This window comes from Natrix helvetica (assembly GCF_964273705.1).
Source record: "Natrix helvetica genome assembly, chromosome: 2".
NCBI classification, from domain to species: Eukaryota; Metazoa; Chordata; class Lepidosauria; order Squamata; family Natricidae; genus Natrix; species Natrix helvetica.
Window position 1 is genome coordinate 275331324 of NC_138552.1, and position 24931 is coordinate 275356254.

Here is a 24931-nt window from a genome sequence, read left to right on the forward strand (position 1 = left end):
TTTCAAAAAGAAGGCAAATTGCTTTTCTAATGACAAATGCGACCCTGACTCTGGATGACTTCCCCTTTCATGAGTCCATTGAAAGTAGAACCCCCCATCTTAGATTGTGCCAGGATCTATGGACTTTTAACAATTGCTTTTCATCACTTGTTGCCTAGACAACTTTGGTGTCATGAAACCCTTTTCACAAACTTTGTCTAGTTTTTTTGGTTGGCTCAATGGCTGGGCAGGATAACCTGACCATGCAGTCTATTATACTGAAAACAATTCATGAAAATGATTTGTAAGATTTAAGAGCTGCAGAATTCAACTACCCAAACTGTAACTGCTGTCATTAGTTGGAATACTTTTCACATTAATTTTAGAAGAGCCATACCAGATTCCAAGTCCACTTCGAGATGAAAAAAACAAATTAAAGTCTCTTCATGTCAAAGTGGACTATATATTGCTTTCTTGTCTTCTTCTGGAATTTTCCCATCCCGCCAAGGTTCTAATTCCAATTTATCATTCTTGACTTGCTGGGTGGTCTCCCATACAAATGCTAACTGGATTAGGGCTATTGTATCAAAAGTGCAAAACTTTGGATGATTTTGAGATGGTAGGTATGAGTTTTCTTGTCTCTTTGCTGCCAACTGGTGGCTATTTGAATTTTTATAGGCTTAATAAGGTAAAGATTCCCCTCGCACATATGTGCTAGTCATTCCCGACTCTAGAGGGCGGTGCTCATCTCCGTTTCAAAGCCGAATAGCCAGCATTGTCCAAAGATGTCTGGCATGTGGCTGGCATGACTAAACGCCGAAGGTGCACGGAATGCTGTTACCTTCCCATCAAAGGTGGTCCCTATTTTTCTACTTGCATTTTCTTTCGAATTGCTAGGTTGGCAGAAGCTGGGACAAGTAACGAGAGCTCACTCCATTACATGGCACTAGGGATTTGAACCATCGAACTGCTGAACTCTGCGTCTTAGCTCCTGAGCCACCGCGTCCCACAGAGGCTTGATATGGCAGCCCTAACTAGTTTTGAAAGTGGACATGATAAGATAGAACCCCAAATTACTCAGGCTTCACGTGTAATGTATAACGTGCCATGGATTTCAGTGGAAGCAAATTGTATGATCTCTGAAAAATATTTTACTGTACCCCAGACAGATGGAAATAAACAAGTCAGCCAATGTCTTTCATCCACCAATCAAAACCCCTCACAAACAACCCCTGCGGTTTTATTTATTGTGACTTTTACATCTTGTTTTTTCTTTGAGAGCTCAGAGCAGTTTATGGGGGAATGAGAATCTTCCATTTTTGATCTCTACAACTGCAATGCTTTGAAGTCTGTTGGAAAGATAGAAATTGACAAAAATCATTTCCTGAACTCCAGTTGGCAAAGTTTGAGTCTCATTTGCTCCAGCCCCCACTCATCTTGGTCCTACCCTGACGCATCTCACAAAAGAGCCTCAGAAAAACATGGATACTCTTCTCCTAATATACTGATGAGAAAATTGTCTGGAAGAAAGGGGAAAAAGGCACACAAAGCTTTGTAAATCAATAATTTGTCAATGACATCAAATGGATCACTTAGTAATCTCCTTAGGGCCTTACCTCCAGGTATTTGAAGCTGGAGTTTGAAGAATGGCCTCTAATTTTTCATTTATTCATTTATTTATGCTCCTGCACATTGCCTTGGTGACTGCAAGGAGGACAGAAAATGTATTTGTAGATAAAAGAGACCTACAGGAAGGTTGTAAGCAAGGAGTGGGGTCATTGATCCTGCGTCTCTTAGCTATCTCCATTTATTATCAGAGCATCATCTTCTTCATACAGAAGATGATGCTCTGAATGTGAAGGGTCATTATAGAATCGTAAAATATGATTCATCAGCTTGGTTAAAGACCTAATGAGCCACATTCAGACAATATATGAAGCTTGGATAGTGCGGCCATTATTAGTATTGCTCTGGCTTCATGTTTGCTAGTGTTGTGGCCTGCCATCGGCCAGCAAAGCTGGCAGTAGATTCAGACAGTGAGTAGGTTGGGGAGGAACACGGGCCAGTCCTGGAGCCTGCGGAAGACTCTGATGAGGGCTCTGTGTCGGAGGCAGAGAGGGGGCCAGAGCCGTATGCCAGTTATCAGTGAGGCAGACAAACAGCTGGAGCATGTTCCCAGTGTGTGCATGCACAGAGCTAAAGAACAGGGGTCGACTTGGGAGTAAGGACACAGGTAGACCGTGAATGGCCCCTCCCAGAGGAAATAAAAGAGGAGCGAAAGGGGAGTGGAGTTTGCAGGAGACTATTAGTTTGCTTAATTGGTTGTGAGTCTCCGAGACTCCTTGCAAAATTTTGCAGATACCGGCCTGTCAGCTCTCCAAGCCAGATAAGGTCTGTGACTGTAAATCCTCCCTTGAAAGACTTTGCTGGATGTGAATGAGAAGAATCACAGTAAATTAATAAAAGGTTTTTTTTTCCAGGACAAGGAGTTCCCTGCATGGTCTTGGGAAGCCTAGGTCAGAACAGCTACACATCCAGTTAGTTTGACTTTATGGCTCAGTCCCCTTTACTAACTCAACTGGATGAACTTAGTAACCAGGCTAGGCAGGTTTCAGGGACACAATGTAGAGTGGTCATGGTCTTGGAGGTTATCTAGAGGTGGATGTGGATATTTTCCAGACCCTTCTGAGACCCTTCCATGACAACAAGGTCTTCTCTCCTGAGTTGCTCTGTTTCATTGTTTTTTTTTTTGTATGTTTAACATTTTTACTGCGTTCTAAAATAAAGTAAGATACAAAATATGAAAGTAAATAGGAAAATGGTGGGAGGAAGAGAGGGAAGAGAAGTGAGGGAGGATAAGAAAAAAACAAAACAAAACATTGACTTCCAACTCTTGCTGTTGCAGTAAAATAAGTATTAGGGTTCCAAATAGCATCCTCAATGAAATAAGAGTCCGAGGCTAGGAATTCCTCAATGTTCCCAATAATTAGAAGAGCCATATTGGCACATCTGGGAAAACCCGAATCTGAAAGCTTCCAGGTTTTCCCCACCCAGTTGAAAGTTCAAGTCCCTGTCCAGCACCCACATGTCCATCACATGGTCCAATCAGTCACTGTCCCACAGAGAGATCCCTCCCAGCGATGTCCCTCCAGATGCTGGGGCCAGATGGAACTTCCATTAACATCAAATCACAACTTTTTTTTCATAATAATATGAACAAGCCATTTCTATTAGATTCTATCAATCTAATTGGTAAAACCCAAAATCAAAGTTTCATTCTTTTCCACTTCAAGCACAAAGTTCGGAAGCGGTCTCCATATGGAAATAAAAGTACTTATATTGTTTTTTTTTAATCAAAATAGTTGATTTTGCCATTTTAGCCAACTCTATTGGCTTCTGCAACCATTCGTCCATGGTAGGAATCAAAGTGTCCTTCCATTTTTGTGTGTAGTCTGTTTCTCTGTTGAAACAGGTCTCCTCTAGGATTCCTCTGCCCCCAGCAGAAACTTCATTTATTTATTTAGTAAATTTATATGCCACCCATCTTATTGTTACTCATTCTTACAAGGTTACACAAATGTACTTTTTGTGATTTCTACTTAGGTACCGTTGCTTCTAACATTGGAAGGGTTTTCACAGGGATAGTTTGTCACACAGTAAATTCACAAAAGCAAAAATAAAAAATCTTTGAACATTTGTAGTTTTTTTAAGGAATGAACCTTGGTTATACCACTCTCAGGATGGATAAATTGACCTGTTCGTTTTTTGTTTACTCCTCGTGTTTTGCATTTGTTTAACCCCCTTTGTGCATCACTCGGAAATTAATTTCACATCCATGCACAAAGGAATGTCATTTTGGCTGCATTTCCAATATGTATCTTTTTCAGCAAGGCTCTTTCTTAACAAATGACTTTCTGGTCGGCATTTCCCCTTAATATTATGTATTGTGTACATTCTTTTCATTAAACTGTCCCTTTTGTCGCTCATTTTTCAATACCGTAATAATGTTTTTTTCTCAAAAAAAATGGAGACTGCTTTTGGGAACATGGAAATATGAGTTGGCTTGATGGTTAATGTGAGAAATCATTAAATGTCACTTGGATGAAATGGGCAGTGTAGAAATTTAATAAATAAATATGAACGTAGTCAATTCCTTTTTAAAACTAATTTTATTAAAAGTTTTAGTTACAATAGCAAGAAATATTAGTGGACCAGAGGAATGCCGTCGATATAGTTTACTTGGACTTCAGTAAGGCATTTGATAAGGTAGACCATAACCTACTACTAGATAAAGTAGAAGAATGTGGGTTAGACAGCATCACCACCAGATGGATTCGTAACTGGCTGACCAACCGCACTCAATGTGTAGTCCTCAATGGAACTGCATCTACATGGAGGGAAGTATGCAGTGGAGTACCACAAGGCTCTGTTTTAGGCCCAGTACTCTTCAACATCTTCATCAATGATTTGGATGAGGGAATAAATGGGGAACTCATCAGATTTGCAGATGACACCAAGCTGGCAGGAATAGCCAACACTCCAGAAGATAGGCTTAAGATACAGAAGGATCTTGACAAACTTGAACATTGGGCACTATCTAATAAAATGAAATTCAATGGTGAAAAGAGTAAGGTTCTACATTTAGGCAACAAAAACAGAATGCACAGGTACAGTATAGATGATACCTTGCTCAGTAGTAGTAACTGTGAAAGGGATCTTGAGTCCTAGTGGACAACCATCTAAATATGAGCCAGCAGTGTGCAGCAGCTGCCAAAAAAGCCAACACAGTCCTGGGCTGCATCAACAGAGGGATAGAATCAAGATCACGTGAAGTGTTAATACCACTTTATAATGCCTTGGAAAGGCCACACTTGGAATACTGCATTCAGTTCTGGTCGCCACGATGTAAAAAAGATGTGGAGACTCTAGAAAGAGTGCAGAGAAGAGCAACAAAGATGATTAGGGGACTGGAGACTAAAACATATGAAGTACGGTTGCAGGAACTGGGTATGTTTAGCTTAAGAGAAAGAAGGACTAGGGGAGACATGATAGCATTGTTCCAATATCTCAGGGGTTGCCACAAAGAAGAGGGAGTCAAACTATTCTCCAAGGCACCTGAGGGTAGAACAAGAAGCAATGGGTGGAAACTAATCAAGGAGAGAAGCAACTTAAAACTGAGGAGAAATTTCCTGACAGTTAGAACAATTAATCAGTGGAACAGCTTGCCTCCAGAAGTTGTGAATGCCCCAACACTGGAAGTCTTTAAGAAGATGTTGGATAGCCATTTGTCTGAAATGGTGTAGGGTTTCCTGCCTAGGCAGGGGGTTGGACTAGAAGACCTCCAAGGTCCCTTCCAACTCTACAATTGTATTGTATTGTATTGTATTATAAATAAAAAAGGTAAAGGTGTCCTTGCAGATTTTACTCTGCTAGTCATTGCCAACTCTAGGGATGGCGCTCATCTCCATTTCAAGGCCATTGAGCCAGTGCTGTCCAAAGACATTTCTGCGGGCATGTGGTCACAGATAAGTGTTACCTTCCCACTGAAGTGGTACCTATTTATGTATTCGCATTTGCACTCTTTTGAACTGCTAGGTGGGTAGGAGCTGAGGCGAGGACGGGAGTGCTCAGGTCTCAAACCTAGGCTGCCAGCTTTCCCCTTGATAACCCCAGCATCTTAACTGCTGAGCTATCACATTACCCTAGTAAAAGATAATTCAAACCAGGAAAGAAAAAAGAGAAAGAGAATAAAAGATGCAAGAAAATGAAAAAGGAACAAAAAAGGGAGAAATTCCCAAGAAAGTGATCCCTCCCCCCACGTCATCATGACAAGTATAACCAATTTCACTCTATTCACTTCTTTTTAATGAGCAGATATAAAACTCTTCCTGCTGTAACTCAACTTCTTTAGGCAAATCCAATAAGGAAGAGTCTTCTCCAATCCAGCTATCAATTAGGAATAATGTATGAATGTGAACAGATGTTTCTGTCCTACTGCTAAATTTGTTTACTTAGATGGTGCTACAGAATTATGCAAGCAAGCCTGTTGATGCTCCAAGCTCATTGATTTAGTTAGCTTGTCTTGACTGACTCCTCTCTTATTGCTAGTGCTGAATCCTAGGTGAGCACTAAGAATCCTTTATGCGTGTGCATGTGCAGGGGTAGGGGGCATGTGGGGGCAGTTGCATTGTATTTTTGGGATCTCGTGCAGCACTCTTGCACCCCGTTTTGGTTTTCAGGTAAGTGCAGGAGGTCTTCCAGGGCCAAAATGGGGTGCGATGAGGTCGCACGTGCGTTCCTAGGGGCGCAGGGGTTGTTGCACGGGCATTGCATGGTGGGTGTCTCGGCACATGATGACAAAAAGGTTAGCCATCACTGCTTTAGAGGTTGATGAGAAATGGGCAGGCAATTAAGAATTTGGAGCTGTTGACTACCTGCAGTAATATGACAATAGCATTAACATCTGGGGCCCTTTTAAACATTATTGAAAATTAAGATATAGAATGTTTCACTACCCTTACATGGATCTTTTAAAAAATTTATATAACAGCAACAAGGTCTATAAGACCATAATCTCCAATCAAGGTTCTATTTTAGGCCCAGTGCTCATCAACATCTTCATAAACGATTTAGATGAAGGAATCGATAGGGAACTCATAAAATTTGCAGACGACGCCAAGCTAGCAGGAACAGCCAATACCCCAGAAGATAGGCTCAAGATCCAAATGGATTTTGCCAGACGTGAACACTAGGCCCTATTTAACAAAATGAAATTCAATGTAGAGAAAAATAAACAGAGAAAAAAAAACAAAGGTACAGATTAGATGAAATGTGGATAAGTAGTAACTGTGAGTGGGGTCTTGGAATCCTAATGGACAATCACTTAAATATGAGCCAGGATGTCCTGCAGCTGCCAAAAAAGCCAATACAGTCCTAGTCTGCATTAGCAGAGGGATAGAATCAAGATCACGGGAAGCGTTAGTACTGCTTTATAAACCTTTGGTAAAACCACACTTGGAATACTGCATCTGGTTTTGGTCACCACAAAATAAAACAGATGTTGAGACTGTGGAAAGAGCTCAGAGAAGAGCAACAAAGATGGTTGGGGGGCTGGAGGCTAAAACATGTGAGAACAGCTGCAGGAATTGTGTATGTCTAGTAGTCTAATGAAAAGAAGGACTAGGAGTGACACAATAGCAAGCAATATAGTAAGTATAGCAAGTAATGTAGCAGTATAGCAAACAGTATTTCAATATTTGAGGGGGTGCCACAAAGAAGAGGGGATCAAACTATTTCCCAAAGCACCAGAAGGCAGAGACAAGCAGCAATGGATGAAAACTAATTAAGGAGAGAACCAACCTAGAACTAAGGAGAAATTTCCTGACAGTGATAACAATTAACCGAGGGGTGGGTTCCTGCCAGTTCTAACCTCTTCTATAGAAGAGGTTCCACAAATCTACAGTACTGTTTAGAACCGGTTCCAGCTCCCCCCCCCGTCCGCACATCATCAAGATGAAGAGCGAGAGGAGGAATTCTGGGAGTTGAAGTCCACAAGTCTTAAAGCTGTCACCCCTGAACACCCCTGGTTTTTTTCTAAAGGGTTAGGGGTGCAAGGGTCTTGTAACTTGACAGCTTTAAGACTGCTGTCTTGCTTTTGATTGCTAAGCAAGAGCGTTGTTAAGTGAGCTTCACCACATTTTACAAGTTGCCCATGCCCACCCGTCACATGGCTGGCAAGCCACTCCCACCCGGTAACATGGCTGGCCAGCCACTCCCACCCGGTCATATGGCCGGCAAGCCACTCCCACAAAGCAATACAATACAGTACAATACAATAGTAGAGTTGGAAGGGACCTTGGAGGTCTTCTAGTCCAACCCCCTGCCTAGGCAGGAAACCCTATACCGTTCCAGACAAATGGCTATCCAACATCTTCTTAAAGACTTCCAGTGTTGGGGCATTCACAACTTCTGGAGGCAAGCTGTTCCACTGATTAATTGTTCTAACTGTCAGCAGGCCACACCTACAGAAGAGGTTCTAAAAAATTTGAAACCCTCCACTGAACAAACCAACGGAACAGCTTATCTTTGGAAGTTCTGGGTACTCCATCACTGAATGCTTTTAAGAAGAGACTGGACAGCCACTTGTCTGAAATTATATAGTGTCTTCTGTTTGAGCAGGGGTTGGACTAGAAGACCTCCAAGGTCCCTTCCAACTGTGTTATCCTGTTATTTAGAATGAAGAGTCGAAGTCATCAAAATGTAAAAACAGATTGTGAAATATTAAAGCAGCACAGATATGATTTCTATCCCATGTTTAATGGGTTATATGACAATAATCCATTTGACTGGTTTATGATCCAGTACGCAAACACGAAAAATGAATTGATTCAGTGACCAGGTAAAGAGTAATGTGTGAAAGTAGTTAAACATTATTTCAGTCGGGGAGAATAACAGCTTTGGCAGCAACTAAGCGTAATTAGCTGAAATTGCGCTTAGTCCAAATTTATTTTCATTATATTATCATTTAGCTATCATGTTACTCAGGATTCCAGTTTGGCTAAAATCTTTCAGTATGTCATGATATTAGCTTTCAACTGTTAAGAGCAAAAACAACCTTGAAACTTGATTGGGTTGCATAGGGCTGTTACCAAGAAATCTGTGAAAAAGAACTGAGCGACTGGAAGAGAAGAAAAAAGCATTTATATTTATTATGGGTGGTGTGCTTATATGCATATAATCGGCTAACAATACTACAATGCCTCTTTGTGTGATTCTGACCAGTGGATTGATTGACATTAAAAACTCCCAATGACCACATAGGTAGAAGAAAAGATGGTCAAAGAAACAGAGATAAAACCAAAGGCCGTGAATAGAGGACAGGTAGTCCTCAATTTACAACAGTTCATTTAGTGACCATTCAAAGGTGACTAACGATTGTTTTTTCACACTTATGACCCTTGCAGCATCCCTATGGTCACATGATCAAAATTCAGGCACTTGGAAACTCACTCATATTTATGACGGTTGCATGTTCCGGGGTCATGGGATCACCTTTTGCGACCTTCTGACAAGCAAAGTCAATGAGGAAGCCATATTCACTTAACAACCATGTGGCTAACTGTTTGATTCACTTAACAACTGTGGGAAGAAAGGTTGTAAAATGGGGCAAAACTCACTTAACAAATGTCTTGTTTAGCTACATAAATTTTGAGCTCATGTGTGATGACTACTGTACAAGAGGACTACCCACACAAGAAGAATTTGGTACTTTCATGAGAGTGAAGGAGAGAATCAAATTTCATTGGTGATATTTGTTTTGCTGAATCCATTTTTCTTCTCCCCGTTTATGAAAACTCAGGCATGTTCACTTCTTCATTTCATCCCCTTGCCATTCATAGTACATAATGGAAGCTGGAGGAATGGAGGACTTTTTTTCTGATGAAAAACAAGATGATGCAATCACCATTCCTCTATTTCGACTAAGCCCTTATTAAGAAAGAAATCATAATATTAGTTCATTTTCCAACCTTATAAAGCAGACAATTTCCATAAAACAGGTTTGCTTTGACCGGGACCCTGGGATTTCTGTGCTTCCAATCATCTGATAGCAGAGCTAATGGCTGGAGATGATGGGAGTTATAGTACATTACTGCCTAAGCAAGGACTTACATTGTGGTATTTGTTGTACATCCCTGCTACATTGTTATAACAGAAGGGATGGAACGGAAAAAGGAAAATGAATTATATTAAGGAGAAAAGGATGCCGAGATATGATTTGCAAGTTGTTTTGGAGAAAACAGTACAGGAATGGCACCACAAATCAAAAGGATTGTGTTCCCTCTGACTTTCTCTTAAGAAACTCTTAAAGGTGCAACCAATGAATATAACATTAGGGAAGAAAAAAGCTGTGTTACCACAAGTACATCATAGGACAATACTTTCCAGGTGTGACTATAGGTAGAGTTTTGATCATACTGCTTGTGGCTGTTATCTCGACTTTGTTGATCACAGCCTACAAATTTCTGTGATACTTTCCCATCTTTGAAGTTCCCAATGTTGGGATTCTTCAAGCTGAAGAAAAATTCCCTGTTGTGACCCAGGTTTCCCAAGAGCATGAAGCAAACTCCTTGTCCCGACAAAAGCCCCTTTTATTAATTTACTGTGAATTCTGCTCATTCACATCCAGCAAAGACTTTCAAGCCAGGATTTATAGTCACAGACCTTATCTGGCTTGGAGAGCTGACAGGCTGATATCTGCAAAACTTGGCAAGGAGCCTCGGAAAGTCATGAAGCAATTAAGTGAACTAATTGTCTCCTGCAAACTCCACTCCCCTTTTGCTCCTCTTTTATTTCTTCTGGGAGGGGCCATTCATCATCCACCTGTGGCTTAACTCCCAAGTTGACCCCTATTCTTTAGCTGTTCCATTTGTCTGGCAACTCTGCACATGCGCACACTGGGAACAGGCTCCAGCTATTCATCTGCCTGACTGATGTCTGACTCTGAAGGCAGCTGATAACTGGCATACGGCTCTGGCCCCCTCTCTGCCTCTGACACAGAGCCCTCATCAGAGCCTTCCCCATACTCCAGGACTGGCGCATGTTCCTCGCCAACCTACTCACTGTGTGAATCTGCTGCCAGCTCTGCTGGCCGCTGGTGGGCCACAACAGGTTCCCCTCTTAGAACTAACATGGGGGTAGATCTGTTTCAGAACATTCTCACTTAATATAGCTTGTTTAATCACATGGCATGGTGATGTAATACTATCAATCAAAAATAGTCAGGGACTAACTACAACCACAAATCATATAAATATGCAACAGACATTTAACAGAATTTTAAAAACCTGCCCACAGGAGATCCTTGATTTCATAAAAGTGCCAGAAAACTGGTCTGAGAAGGGAAATTAATTTGATTTAGAATGTGTTAACGATTTGGGTGTAGCCACACAATAATTAAATGAGTAAAATATATCCTTTCATATTCATAAATATGGATTCTTTTTAACATGTAAGAAAAATTCTGTTGGAGTAAACAAAAAAAAAGCTTTATTCTGGTCACAATAAATGGGATGCAACCAAAGCTAGGGATGGGGATGACTTGTATTGAAGTCAACTAGCCAGAGCAGTTGACAGAATTGCAGAATAACAGTTTGAAGGTACTTTGGAGGTCTTCTAGTCCAACCCCCTGCAGAAGTAGGAGACCCTCTACCATTTCAGACAAATGACTGTCCTTTTTTTAAATATAAAACACAGCCCTCCAGTGATGGAGCACCCATCATTGGAGGCAAGGTAGTCTACTTATTCATTGTTCTCACTGTCAGGAAATTTCTTCTTAATACCAGGTCGGATCACTCTTTGATAAGCTCCCATCTGTTACTTCTTGCCAGTCCTCAGGAGCTTTGGAGAATAGCTTGACCCTGTGACAGTCATCCCTAGTCCTTCTCTACATTAGGTTAGTTTGTTTTGTTGATTTGGGTAGCCATGTAAAAGCTGTAAATACTTTATTGTTGTTGTTAGTGGTGAAGTCATGTCTGACCCATTGCAACCCCATAGACAATGTTCCTCCAGGCCTTCCTGTCCTCTACCATGCCCTGGAGTCCATTTAAACTCACACCTACTGCTTCAATGATTCCACCCAGCCACCTCATTCTCTGTTGTCCCTTTCTTCTTTTGCCCTCAATCTTTCCCAGCACTAGGCTCTTCTCCAGTAAGTCCTTTCTTCTCATTAGGTGGCCAAAATATTTGAGTCTCATCTTCAGGATCTGTCTTCTAAAGAGTAGTCAGGGTTGATCTTCTCTAGGAGAGACCGGTTTGATCGCCTTGTAGGCCAAGGGACTCGCAGGAGTCTTCTCCAGCACCATAGTTCAAAGGCTTATAAATGTTATTTTGAATGTGAATTTATCCATTTTCATCCAATACATGAACTGAAGCTTAATTATTCAGCATTTGCAGTTTTTCCATTTTTGCAGTGCAGTTTCTCTAGATACATGCACACGCACACACACACACACAATCCCTATATTCAGTACAATAATAAGCTGGGATGGCAACATCCATTTCTCCCTCTTGTGGTTTTAAATCTGAAAAATGTTGGCATGGTGTTATTGAGTAGGCACGTTTAATCTGTGCCCTTTCTAACAGTCTCTGACTGTTTTTCCCTGGACACATCATATGCTGTTGTGTCACATCAACCAATAGTTGCAGACCTGTGTGCATTTCTATTTCCACCACCTCTAATATTTTTTTGTTCTCTCTTGTCTAGTTTGTCCAACATCTTGCAAAATTTCTTTTCTTGCTTAGGTCTTTCTGATGCCATGTTCATTATTCATTCCACATCCCTTACTCTTCAACAGAATCATAAATATGAGAGTGGGAGGGGGAGGAGAGAGGGAAGGAAGGAAGGAGGGAAGGAGGGGGGACGGAGAGAGAGAGAGAGAGAGAGAGAGAGAGAGAGAGAGAGAGAGAGAGAGAGAGAGAGAGAGAGAGAGAGAGAGAGAGAGAGAGAGAGAGAGAGAATGAATGGGAATATTTTATTCAGTTTTGTTGCAAATCTTAGATGATCTATTGTACTGTTAGTTACCCTGCGGCTTGTTCTGGCTTAACCCCCAGTGCTAGGACTATATATACTTATCAACTGATAAGGAGGTGAGCCTGTGGCTTAGTGGCTAAGACTCCTGCCTAAGATATAATACAGCCCAGGTTCAAATCCCAGTAAGGGTATGGCTAGCTGATGAGAGCTAATTATCTCGAAATAGATCTATACTAGTCTCCCTTTATTTATTTATCAGTACAAATACAACATATATATGTATATATATGTTATGTAGTTTGTTTTGTAAAGCAAGAAACAGTTTCATCAGTAGGAAAACCTATGCCTCAGCTTTCCAACCACCCAAAGAAATTCAAGTTGGTTTGAAGATAAATTGGCTTGTCTTTTGTGTGGGAGAAAAATTATCACTTTCTTTTCACTGATGAAAACCCTTTCAGCTCTCAGCCATTTGGTCTTTTGGTGGAAAAACTCAACTTTACCATGTCTGTTTTTCATGTACATTGTCACTTGGTGATCAAGAATTAAAGAAATGACTAGGAATTATTTAGTGTGATTAGAAGTAAATATTTTACTCACCCTATTAATCAAATACTATCTAATTAGTGTTAGCTAATTAGCCATCCCCAGCCTGTCCCCCTTCAGATATGCTGAACTATGGACCTATTTAGTCCTATTTAGCAGCAGCTGTAGCTAAGGTAGTGGAGGCTCATGGGCTAAAACATCTGGGAAAAATGGTTTTGTTCTAAGAAGAGCATGTCGATGGAAGCTAATTCTCCTGCTCTAGGTTATGATCTCTCTTTGAAATTTCCATCCTTACATGATTTCATCTACTTTGCCTGGCATCAGCTTTCTAACTCCTATATTGGTAACTGCTGAACTTCAGGAGGAAACATTTCTGCAAAGATTAATCCAGATTTGGACTTTCTCTACCAATTGGATCTGCTGGATAGGAAGATGTGCTATCAGATTTCTCCTGCAGCCAGTCTTTACTTAAGCATCCAATTATACTCGAGCTCTGCAATATGACTTTGAGCTTTTCTGATTTGGCCTGAAGCTCCTGTTCTTTTCTCATTCTAAAGAGTTGTCTCGGGTCCAACTAGCATGTTGTCCAAGACAGACTGGGCCTGGAAGAAAGTTTCCCAAGCCCATTGAAAGGGCTTCAAGAGGTGTGATTCTTGGCTTGAAATAGGATCCAGTTGGATCCAGTTTGATTGGACAGCCCCCAAAGTGACTTACTGCCCTTTATTCAAGAATGATGATGATAAATAGGAGCGGTGGAATGGCCTAGAGGTGGAGCTCTTGCCTCACAATCAGGAGGTGTCAGTTCGATCCTAGGTAAAGGCAGATATTTCTCTCTCTGGGCATAATGAGAATATATCTGCTGAACTAAACTCCGCATAGGTGATAGGAAGGGCGTCTGGCCAGTAAACACTCTGCTAACCCCATTCAGTTTCCCAGACTCCACCCCATAAGGGATTATGGGGTTATTAAAAGAAGAAGATGAAGTACAGCATTTGATATTTGATGGATTGAATCCAAAATTTCCCCAGCCAAATATACCCTATGCATGCATGTATGCATACATACATACATACATACATACATACATACATACATACATACATACAGTACCTACCATTGATCAGTGCTTGCTTTTTCCATGATTGGCCTTAAAACTGTTATTTCTTGTGTATTTCTATAATTGCATTCACCCAACATGTTTAACTTGGTTGCTCAAGTAGCCTATGTTATGAACCATAAACTAACAAAATGAGTTGGTTTTATACCATATACTAAGTCAACCCCTGCTGAAAAACATGCAAAGCCAAACAAAAACAAAACAGCAGCAAAGTCAAAACAAAAACACGGTTATGGTAATACAGATATTTTGACTTGAACTCAGAATGCACTGTTAATTCAGCCATTCACCTTTTTTTTGCTTGAAATATTGTTTCAAAGGAATTGGATAGGAATTGGAAGGATCCTATGTAGGGGATCTTAGAATGAGACAGCTCATTGAATTCAGGATATATGTGTTAAAACAATTGTTATATGCACCAGGGGTGCGGAACTTGTACTATTTCAGATATTTCTGAACTATAAATTCCAGTTGTTGTTGTTGTTGTTAGTTGTGAAGACATGTCTGACCCATCGTGATCCCATGGACAATGTTCCTCCAGGCCTTCCTGTCCTCTACCATCCTCTGGAGTCCATTTAAGCTCATGCCTACTGCTTCAGTGACTCCATCCAGCCACCTCATTCTATGTCGTCCCCTTCTTCTTTTGCCCTCAATTGTTCCCAGCATTAGGCTCTTCTCAATGAATCCATACCTTTGGCCATTCTGGCTGAGGTTGGTGGGAATTGTGATTCAATCACATTTTACACACTGCAGATTGATACTCCACCTCTGCTTTCTAATATCTATCATATTTTATATCTTAAAACCTATAGTTCTTTCCTTCTCATTGGCAGAAAAGCACCTTATTTCCTAAATCCTGTATCGGTACACTTTTTCTTTTCACCCAAGATCTGTATTCTTGTCCAGAATCATCTAGCATTCCTATTTCCATTTCATCCACCGAATTTACTAACAGGGCAACAAGTGTGCTTAATTCCACTAGCTCAGAGATTTCACCATGTGTCTTCCTGCCACCTATGGTAATACAGTCATTCTCCTTTATTCTTTTCCATCACACCCCATGGAAATAATATAATTTCTCCAACACGAAGGCCAATATTTCAGTCATAAAATAATGGCTGGTTGTTGATCACTTGGAGAGATAAAAGTCCTTTAATGTTACTTCCACTGAAGATATCTACTCCCACCCATCCAACTCTACTATTGAAAACACAGAACATTGTATTCTCCCTTTGAACTTTTTTTTTCTAAAACAAATCTCCAAACTAGCAGAATTTCGTGTCTTAGAGCCAAGGCTTAGACTTGAAATCCCATAATGGAAATACTGATTAAAGAACTTTGTAAGCCTGCAAACAAGGGGTAGATTTTCCTCTCCTGAAACTTTAATCTCTTTGGTGGCCTTTCTTTCTGCTGAAAACCGATTTACTGCAGCAAAGATCACTGTTGTTCACTTCACTGTTTCTTTGTTGTGTCAGGTGAGAGTTTGTAGTTAACTTAATCTGCCACACACACACACACACACACACACGCACACACACACACAAATGGAATGAAGGAACAGGGATGATGACAAGTTCATGCATTTCTTCAAGTGCCAGTATCCTGAATGACTTGTGGTCACCTGTTATGGAAAACCAGGTGGTGGGACAGGAGATGTAATTTGCATGTCCCACCTGTGCCACAATAGGACCTGTAGTAGGAGGGAAGTACCATCGCATGCCTCATGATGTCAACATGCAATGACATTGACATACAATTCATGTAATTTGTGCAATAGTATTATGGCCCACATGATATCATGTTTATTATTACAGGAAAGCAATAATGGTCATAGTACTGGATAATTGATGTAGCAGAACCAGGGGAAAGTAGAACAAAGTCAAAAAAATTATAGATCACAAAGTATCAAGATCTGAAAATCCAAATTGAAAGAATATGCCATGAATTGGGCATAGTAGTCCCACTAGTTTTCACCATATTGGGTGCCATATCAAATCATCTTGGATGATACCTAGGAAATCTTTGCCTTTACAAAATTTTCATCTGTCAATTGCAAAAGGCCACACTGCTTGGATTGGCACATATACTAAGTTGATACATTACAACATTCCTGGTTGTTGGAAAGGACTTGATACATATGAAGGCCAACACCATCTAAAAATGGCAACTATGACTTCACATTGTTGCACATAGAAAATAAAATAATGAGACATGGCAAGGTAAAGTATTACATGGCCAATATAAAAAAAACTAACAAGCAAAGCAGATAACAGCAAGACTTGGCAATGCTAAGAGCAGGAAAGTTGAAGAAAGACACAGAGGTAATTCTGGCTAATTCTGGCTAATTCTGGCTAATTCTGGTTAGCCAACAAAAGAAGACTCCAAGGCATCAGGTTCCTCAAAGTTCCATTTTATTAGAGATGTCATATTGGCACATCTGGAAAAACCTGCATCTGAAAGCTTCCAAGTTTTCCACCCAAAAGAAATTTCAATCCCCTGCCCAGCACCCACATGATCAATCAAGTCACCGTCCCAACTGGAAATGCCTTCCAATCACGCCCCTCCAGGGGCAGGGCAGGATGTCCTTGACTCTCTGAGAAAGGAATGTTATTATGGCTATATATCTCCCCAGCTCCATACAATCCCCTCTCCCAGTTTCCCACAGCACTAAATGAGGGAGGCCTGAAGGCTCAATGTAAAAGATGGCTTCCAGGCCTGACATCTGGCTGCACAAGACCAAGCCTTAAGAACAAATGCATACGAGGCCAGAACTGAGAAGATAGCAACGAAGAACAAATGCCATCTCTGCAAAAAAAGCTGAAAAAACAGTGGTCCACCTTGCTACAGGAAGATGACCCAGATTGATTACAGACAATGGTGCATTAGAATATCTCAAAGAAATACCATTTGCTTGCAAGCAAGAACTGGTGGGACCATAAAATAGAGAAAGTACGGTAATAGAAAATGAAGAAGGTAAGGGGCTCTGGGATGCTGGGATTTAAATAGAAAAAAACATGCCTCATACTACCCCAGTTTTAACAACTGTTGATAAGAAAGATAAATTCTGGATATAGGAATACCTGGAGACAGCAGAATAGAAGAGAAAGAACTGCGGGGAAAATTACAAAATATAAAGACCTGCAGATAGAAGTAGAACAATTGTGGCAAAAGATAGTAAAGATCATAGTAGGCACCTTGAGTGCAATCCGAAAACATCTGGAGCACCAACTGAACACTATCAGTGTTGAGAAAATACCCATTGAAAAGAAGAAAGGGTAAAGTAGAGAAAGTAAGGATGGGAAATTAAGAGTAGGAGAGAGGGTAAGAAAGAGGAGAAGGGAGGAGGAGAGGGGAAAGAGAGAGGAAAAAGAAAGGAGGAAGGAGAGGAGAAAAGAAGAAGATAGAGAAGGGAGGTTGAGAAGATGGGAGGAGTAAGGTTGTTGCAAAATAAGATGGAGGCATGGGGTGGCAAGAAAATGACCCAAACTGTATTATATGTATGTGTGTAAAAATGAATATAGAGACTATGATGAACAGACAAATGTTAAATAGCAATTATAAGAATGTATATGTCAGCCTCTGCTTTGCTGCTTGCTTTCGGCTGCCATTGAAACGGGGAGGGGAGGAGATAACATGGTATTTGGGAGGGGAAGCTTAAGCACAGGAGTGAATGAAGATGGGAGTCATTTTCTCACCATCTACTGTGCATGCTGCAGATAGTGGAATTGCCGCCAAGACCAACCGTCCCGCATACCAACCTGATGATGGGTTTTGAAGCTGCAGCCCACATGACACCTGTGGGGTGTGGGGATTGGACTGGGGGTTGGGATTACTAGGGGGAGGGAGTTGGGTCACATATTGATATCTATGATTGCGTGCGCTTTTGCCCCAGATCTTGCTTTGCTAGCTGCTTTCTACTCATAACCAGTAAAAGTACTCTTAATTCTGAAAAATGGAGTTGAGTGGTTTCTTTCTTGGTTACTGATGGAGGCTGCGCTGACATTATATCTATGAATGAATTTGAAAGGGAAAAATAAAATAAAAATTAAAAGAGAAAATACCCATCAATTGCAAAAGGCAGCTTTAGTTGGAAAAGCTCACATCCTGCGATGATACGTTTAACATCACCAAACAACCACATCTGCCTAACCCAGGTTCTTGGGGAGAACTTGGTAGGTGGATAAAAATGCCAACTCCACTCTAAACATCTGGCTCACTAACAGGTGGTGGGTATGCATGCACACACTTGCACGCATGCATGTGGTGGATGCCCGGTCCTGTTGCAGCATGCCGGTTGCAACGGGATCCAGAACCCACCATTGGTTGTCTGGTATTTAAAACAGTTCCATTTTCTAATTTCTCACTGACCTCATCCTGATGCTTTGGCTCAAGAACTGATTTTCTTCCAGAAAACCCTCCCAATAGAAACAGAGATTGGAGAGGATTGAGAATAATGTCTTCAGAGCTTGCAGAAGACTAGACTTTATTTATTTATGTGCTTCCCCATTAAAAACTGTTATTGGCACCGTCCCCTAATTTGAAGAAAGCTGCTCTTATAGCAAATACCTCCCTCTGTCAGTCAAGAGATCTTACATGGCTAGTTGTAAAAATTCATCCATTGAATCAAGGAGAGAAGCAACTTAGGACTGAGGAGACATTTCCTGACAGTTAGAACAATTAATCAGTGGAACAGCTTGCCTCCAGAAGTTGTGAATGCCCGAACACTGGAAGTCTTTAAGAAGATGTTGGATAGCCATCTGTCTGAAACGGTATAGGGTTTCCTGCCTAGGCAGGGGGTTGGACTAGAAGACCTCCAAGGTCCCGTCCAACTCTGCTATTGTATTGTATTGAATATTTCAGGTGAAAGGTGGCTCAGTCCTAGAGACAGGGTGAAATCCTCCCGGTTCAGCCTGGTTTGGCCGAACTGGTAGGAACGATTGTCCTTCGTTCTGCAAACAGGTAGTAAACAAAAAAAGCTTCCGAGGATTGCGTGGCTCAGCTGAGCCACACGATTGTTGGAAACTTTAAAAAAAACACTTTATAAAGCATTTTTTTTCCTGCTGGTTCAGGGGGGGGGGTGTTGCTGTGAAAGAAAGAGAGAGAGAGAGAGGGACGGAGGGAGGGAAAAAGGAGAGAAGGAAGGACCACAAACCTGGCACTAGATGCAGCTTCAGAGGATACCTTGAAAGAGCATAGCAATCCAGGGCTGGAAGGTGCCTGGAGGTCATCTACTCCAACCCCCTGTTCCAGCAGGACATTATTAAAGTTAGTTTCTGTCTTTTGAACCCCCCCCCCCCAATCACATGACACTCACCCAGTCACATGACCCCACCAAGCCATGCCCACAGAACTGGTAGGAAAAATATGTAGATTTCACCACTGCCTAGTTCACATCTCCAGGCACAATCAGCTGGTTGAACACTACTTACACCTTGGGGTCTCCAACCCCTGGGCTGCAGACCACTACTGGCCCATGGCCCATTGGGAACTGGGCTGCCAAAGTGTCAGGCAAGTGCATGAAGCCTTATTTGTGCATGCACGGGATTTAGGTTGGGGGTGTGAAACCATCCCCCTCCTCCACACTGCCGAAACTGCTGAAGCCACCACTAATGGTCTGCAGAACCAAAAAGGTTGGGGAGCCCTGACTTACACCCGCCACGTTTCCTACTCTTTTGCATGCTGGTACTTTTAATCACTTCCAGCTTTGGCCCAGCTTTGGCTGATCTCCCCAAAACTAAGCAAGGTCAGATCTGATTCTTATTTGGATGGGTAAAATCCAGGGGTCCAGATCTACAGGTCTCTACAGCCTTGACTGGTAATCTAGGTGAATATTTTATGCCTCTAAAAGCCACAGACCTCTTCTAATGAGAAGCAGAGGTGGTGGTGGTGGTGTCAAATCTAGAAAAAACAGTTCAAGGTTTTTTTTTAAAAAAACCCAGAGATGGAGTGGTTTCCTGGTTCTGAATGCAATGCTAGCATTAATATGCAGATCTGAGTCCTATGCAGCTATCCTGTTCCCCTTGTCTTTAATTTGCTGCCTTTATTAATTTTTTTTAAAAATATTCCTTTTTGCTCTAGAGATGGGCTAATATGACTGCCATTTACTTAAAAATGTATTATTTTTTTTTAAAAAAATACCCCTGGGTCACCCTGGTTAAAAGGTGGAACTAGTTCCTTTGCATTAAAACCTGAGAAAGTGAATCTTCTGCTTTCAAGATTCCAAGGGAAATAGAAGCATTTCCCCATCTAAGAAGAGGTGGCATCAGCTTGGCTTTCCACCTACTGGAATTCTTTCATCTGAGGAAACAGCTGCATTCAAATACCCAGGTATGCTGGCTGGGGAATTTCTTGGAGTTGAAGTCTACACACCTTAAAGTTGACAAGGTGTGCCACAAGTAGTCTGGGAAGCCTAAATAAATGCTTTGTAAATAAACTGCCCAGATTCACACAAGTGTGGTGGGTGGTATAAGACGTTGACAAATAAATAAATAAATAAATAAATAAACAAACAAACAAACAAACAAACAAACATATAAATAAATAAATGATAAATAAATAAATATTGGAGATAGGTAAATGGCAAACCACTTCCATACTCCCATCCAGAAAGCTACATGGATGTGTCCCAGAAGTCTCCAGAAGTCAAGACATTTTCTTAACCCAACCCAACCCAACCCAACCCAACCCAAACCAACCCAACCCAACCCAAACCAAACCAAACCAAACCAAACCAAACCAAACCAAACCAAACCAAAACATTCAGTTAATCAGATTTAAATCATGTTTGTAGCTAGGAAGAACTTTTCTGAAATGTCTAAATTTAAGGAAATTTAATCCATAAAAACATAGGAGGCATTTTGAAGGAATCATACTTTTTATTAAAATGTCTTTAACAAAATGTGTAATAATACTGAAAAATTCCCCTTTGATACAATATCCAAGAAAGAAAGTTTGGCTGTTGTGGTAGAACTTATGGTATGCTAAAACCATGCACAATGTTGCGATTGATTTAACGTCAGTTCTCTGCACTGATCGATTTTTACTTCTGGATTATACTACATGTAACTGTAGATTTGAACGTCATGCCCTTCAATGAACATCGGATGCTCAGAGCAAATACGACAACTGCTTAAAGAAGTCAAGCTTTTCCTTGGGCGTGAAATGCTGCGGAGGCACGTTTTTTGACATCTTGACCTATACAACTGCAAATGATTCAGAGCCGTTTTTGCATACAACATTAGATCCCCTGAGCAGGGCAACAAGGAAATGTTTTAAGATTGCTGAAAATGCTAGACAGATTGTCTTTCTGGAAACCCTGGAGTGACGGCATCTGTCTGCAAGTGAATTTTTCAGATTTATTTTCTACCCTTTCAAAAGAATCACATAATTCTTCATATCAATTGTGGTTTGTTTTGCTGATTAACAGAGTGAATCTATAGTTTATGCCTTTCACTCTTTCAAATAAGGATTGACGTTGGTAGCTGGGATTCCCACCTTGAATTAAGTCATGAGAGCCAACCTAGAACTAAGGAGAAATTTCCTGACAGATCAATTAATCAGTGGAACAGCTTGCCTCCACTGAAGTTGTGGTAGCTCCAACACTGGACGTTTTCAAGAAGAGATTCAATAACCATTTGTATGAGAGGGTATAGAGCTTCCCACTTAAGCAGTAGGTTGAACTAGAAGACTTCCAAGATCCCTTCCAACCAGTGGTGGGATTCCATTTTTTTTTACTACTGGTTCTGTGGGCGTGACTTGATGGGCGTGGCAGGGAAAGGATACTGTAAAACCTGCATTCCCTCCCAATCAGCTGGGACTCGGGAGGCAGAGAATAGATGGGGGTGGGGCCAGTCAGAAGTGGTATTTACCATTTCTCCGAACTACCCAAAATTTCTGCTACCGGTTCTCCAGAACTGGTCAGAACCTGCTGAATACTACCTCTGCTTCCAACTCTGTTATGATTTATTAAACAAACCATAATGGCTGAGTTCATATAGCAAGTTAAGTCAAAACCAAAGAAACCACACTATCAATCTATCAACCCCTTAAAACATTGTTTTTATTATTAAAATTTTTAAATAAATTTTACAATTATCACCCCCCTTACCCTTCCCTCTTCCCACCCGACCTCCCCCCGACCTCCCAGAGCAAAATACAGGGTATAAACATTTAACAACCATATGCTAACATAAGCTAACTAATTTTAACATGTTACTATTCTTGTGCTTTAACTCCCCCTTTATTAAACTAACTTTGAATAAATTGTAACATTCTTTATGCCTTCATTCATAAGCTAACTGAAATTTTTTAGTCCGGTATTTGTTTTGAATATAGTCAATCCATCTTCTCCAGTCCAGCTTGTACTTCTCATTTGAGTGATCCTTCAGATATGCTGAAATTTTGGCCATCTCTGCTAAGTTTACTACTTTTAACGTCCATTCTTGGATAGTGGACAACTCTTCCTTCTTCCAGTATTGCGCCACCAACAATCTTGCTGCCGTCGTTAGGTTCAAGATCAGATTAGTCTCTATGACAGTACAGTCTGAAACTATGCCTAACAAAAACAACTGGGGTGTGAACTTTATCCTCTTTTTCAAAATATTTTGAATAACCCACCATATTTTTATCCAAGGTGCTTTAACTTTTTTACAAGTCCCAAATATGATAATACGTGGCATTAACACAATCACATCTCCAACATTTAGATTGTAGATTCGGATACATACAGGCTAGCCTTTTTGGATCTAAATGCCATCTGTACAGCATCTTGTAGAAATTCTCTCTCATGTTCTGAGCTTGTGTAAACTTTATATTTCTTACCCAAATCTCTTCACATGTTTCCATCATTATTGGTTCTTCAAAATTTTGTGCCCATTTTATAACCCCCTAAAACATTGTTGTCTTGTCTACTATCAGATGAAGTTGACACTACAGAATGGAAAAGCTGCAATATTATAAACAGGGATAGGGTGTATACCAAGGATGATTGGTGTGTGTGTGTGTGTGTGTGTGTTTTAACAAAATGTGCTGATCCTTAAACTTTAGTAAGATCCCTCACTCTTGTAAGCCTAGGAGTCTAGCTGAACCCTCTAAAAGTCTGCAGAATGTAGAATAACAGAGTTGGAAGGAACCTTGAAGATCTTCTAGTCCAACCCCCTGCTAAGGCAGAAAACCCTACACCACTTCAGAGAAATGGATATCCAACATCTTAAAAACTTCTAGTGTTGGAGCATTCACAGCTTCTGGAGGCAAGCTGTTCCGCTGATTAATTGTTCTAAATATCAGGAAATTTCTTCTTAGTTCTAAGTTGCTTCTCTCCTTGATCAGTTTCCACCCATTGCTTCTTGTCCTGCCCTCAGGTGCTTTGGAGAATAGCTTGACTCCCTCTTCTTTGTGGCAACCCCTGAGATACTGGAACGCTGCTATCATGTCTCCCCTAGTCCTTTTTTCTCTTAAGCTAAACATACCCAGTTCCTGCCTTAGCACGTCTCAACACCTATGTAGGTGGGGCTAATAAGATGCATGAGAAAAATGATAGCAGATTAAAAAGATCCTCATTCTTTGGCTGACTGAACCATGGGGGCAAAATGAAATGTGCTAAAGGAGAGGCGATCACAATGGCGCTAAAGGCTCATCATAGTTACTGCAATAAGTATAGCCATTCTCTAAAGCTGCCTTCCAGCCAGGCAACTCAAAGGACGTTGCACTTTCAACATACCTGAGGACTGCCTAGTTGAAAAATGCATATATCTGTCCTAATGCTTGGTAGGACCCCAAATATGGACTTGTTTGCCCCACAGGCCTCCTTAACTCAAGGCAACAGCTTTTAGAAGACATCTAGCATTTCCTTATCAGACCTTTTTTTCCCCTTCTGGCCAACATCCCTTATCTGCCCAGTCCTAATTGTGTTAAGGATGAAATTCTGAAAGGCTAATTATTCATGAAAATTCCAAAGAAAGGAGGAGGAAGGAAGGAACATTTAGAGAAAAAATAAATTATTATTGTTCCAAAATGTTCCGTCTTTCCAGCATTTTCATTGTTATTCTTTAAAAAAAAACAAAAAACCTCAAGTAGAATTTGTAACTTGGTTCTCGGTGAACATAAATCCAGTTCTGCGCTCTAGTATTTCAGGTATAGCAGAAACACATAGAGCAATGCATATATCTAGTCTCCTTGAAAGAATGACAACTGAACATGTGATTTGTTGAATTGCATTCTGAAAACTATACTTATTGCTTTCTCCCTCAAAATATAAAGCTCCCAGTATATTGACAAAAGAGAATATTTGTAGCTCAGGATTGAATTGTGGGGTCCTTGGTACTCTCTGAGATTTACTGTTTTCTTGTGGATGTTTCATTACCAAACTACCAAACTCACTGATGATGTTACATAGTTTGTTTATGAAACATCTGCAAAAAAAAACCCCAACAACAACTAAGTTCAAAGAGCACCAAGGCCCCCACAGTTCAACCCTAAATTACAAAAACAATATATTTTCTGGAAGTCGCCCAATAAGAATTTAAATACTGAATGTTTTTTTTAAAAAAAAAATACTTCAAAGGTTAGAGGGAATATAAATTGGCATACATATTGTTCCAAAGTACAGAGACTGAATGAATGGATTTCGGTTACAGGAAATCAGATTATTTTATTTATTTATTTTATTACTTTGTCAAACATGTACAAGGTAGCAGGTAGAAGTATGAACATGGGCATGAATAAATGAAATGAGTACAAATAAATGGGGACAGTAGGACAGTAGG